This window comes from Candoia aspera, chromosome 5 (assembly GCF_035149785.1).
Source record: "Candoia aspera isolate rCanAsp1 chromosome 5, rCanAsp1.hap2, whole genome shotgun sequence".
In the NCBI taxonomy this organism is placed as follows: Eukaryota; Metazoa; Chordata; class Lepidosauria; order Squamata; family Boidae; genus Candoia; species Candoia aspera.
Genome location: NC_086157.1, coordinates 72966417 through 72968684, shown reverse-complemented (window position 1 = coordinate 72968684; position 2268 = coordinate 72966417). Strand labels below are relative to the sequence as shown.

The following is a 2268-nucleotide window of genomic DNA, read 5'->3' as shown; positions in this document are numbered from 1 at the left end:
TAAAAATCATTAACAAACATCTCACTGTATGTTGATTACAGAACTGATCATCTGAAATCTTGAAGTGTGATCACAAAAAATTAAATGAAAATCTATTTAGTATTTTTATGTAAAAGTTTATATCCATGAAGTATAGATTGTTAGAACTGGATGCCTTTCAATTAATTGCTCTTTGCTTCGTTTGTTAATTATTCCTTATGGCTTATGGGTTTAAAGACATCTCAGTTTGATATCTGCCTCATGTCCATAGTCACTGAACCTTGGACTGATAAAATACTATCATGAAAAAGTATTTTCCTGAAAGCTCTGAACATCCCAAACATTTCAGATTCCTTTAAGCATGCTTAAATGTGCCTTAGAAAGCTAAGCATATAAAAACTGCTGGTTCTCTTTGTCTATTGAACCCATAGTGTATTAGGTAAGTACATTCAGGGAAAAAATAATAATAATGAGAAAACAAATCCTTTTCTTTCGATTGTCCTTCCATTGTTAAGCCTCCAGAATAGAAATGTGTGTCTGTATTAACTATCTGTGTAAATACACCACCAGACAACTTTGAAATTGGGTTAGGCACATTTCTGTCAGGACTGGCTCTGTTTCATTCCAAAATCACTGATAAAAGTTCTCCAATCCATTTTTGGCCATAGAGTCACAAATTAAGCATAATCACAAGTTTAGCAGTGTTTGATGTTTGAACTTTGCTGTATGCACCTTTCTATTGTGCTTAATTTGTGATTCCTACAAGTCACATCCATAGAAGTTCTTTCAAGGGAATATGATAGGCATAGGAAATACAAGGAGTGTGGGGTGTTTTATTTCAGCTAGAATGTTAGCACACCCCTTGATAAGGATGGAAGAGGCCAATGGAGCCTGCACAACACACATATGGTTAAGGTGCTGCCACTTATCTTGTGGCATCTAACCATTTTTTTTGTTTGTTTTTTATTGTAATTTCTTTGGTTGATTGTTGTGACCCATCCAGAGTCATTGAGAGTTAGGTGGCATACAAGTTTAATATGTTGTTGTTGTTGTTGTTGTGTTATCTTCCTATATATCATGAAGAATTATGAGTCTCTACTTGTGTATAAACAAGTGACCTTGCCAGGACAAATTGTTTAGCATCACAATTGTTTCAAAATTCATACTTTGGAAATTAGTATTAGAGAATGAAAGTCCCAGTGGCCTGCCAAATACAGCTTTTGGATCAGATTCTGCATTTTGTTTTGGCTCACATTCCATATTATGAGACAAGAAATAAGGTAATATACATGTATGCTTAAGGAGAAAAGGAGAAAATGGCATTTGAAAAGGAAAATGCATGAGAGAGAGAGAGAGTTCTAAAACTCTATATCTTACCTAGAACTACTAAATGTAAAAGTCCAGACAATCACTAGATGGTAGAAAAGGGTTACTTTTTTCTCTATCTCTTTGGAACTATATAGTGCTTCTTCAGATTTGTAAAGCTCAGGACTTAGAGTCTTATGTCATTAAACAAGGACTTTTATTCAAACAAAATATTCTATAAATAGTGAAAATGCTCAAATGCATTATGAATCAAGTATTTGGTTGCTTACACCAGCCAGCATTCAGTCTGAACAATTCGTTTTGAAATAAAACAATTTGTTTCATTTTTTATAAAAAATTACACAGTTCATTGTGAAATTATGTGATGAAGCTGTTTTGAATGAATATTTTGTTTATTGGGATCAGTTCAACAAACTTTGCTCCCTTCCCCTCCCCTCTTCTAGTTTTAGATGGCAAGAATCTAAACTAACACTAGAAGGCAGCAAAGAGTGAATAGAGGAGAGTTGTACAGAAGTTTGCAGCCCAGATCTGGTAGATAGGAATGAAAGTTGAACAAGGAACAAGTATAGTCATTAATGTAGCTTAACACCCTCCCTAGAATACATGTAACCCCTGAGCCCATTCTGAATTGTGGAGAATGGTTTGTTCATCCTTACATTTTTTGGTGTGTGTGCATGTGTGAGATTAAGTTCCAAAAGTAATATATACAACTTCATCAAACTGTAGTTTTATTGTTCAAGGCCACACATCTTTTGCCATAGATTTACAAGTTTTCAAGGTCCAATGACTGTTTTAATTATGTGGCAAAAATTGCACAATATGTCATGCTAACCAACTATATTGCACCTTTAACCTCTTGGTTTAGATTTAATTTAAATCTTAATTTAAAAAAAATATATATTTGCATGCAAATAAATGAGTTCATTCAAAAAGATATTAAAGGTACTTTCTCAAATGCATATG

At 33.6% G+C, this 2268-nt stretch overlaps 1 non-coding gene across 1 annotated transcript; it reads left to right on the top strand.

Annotated features, from left to right (window-relative positions):
* The first annotated feature begins 807 nt into the window (after positions 1-807).
* LOC134499421 (U6atac minor spliceosomal RNA) lies at positions 808-934 on the top strand. The gene has a single exon (XR_010068142.1). It is a non-coding gene; the product is annotated as a U6atac minor spliceosomal RNA (small nuclear RNA).
* The last annotated feature ends 1334 nt before the right edge of the window (positions 935-2268 follow it).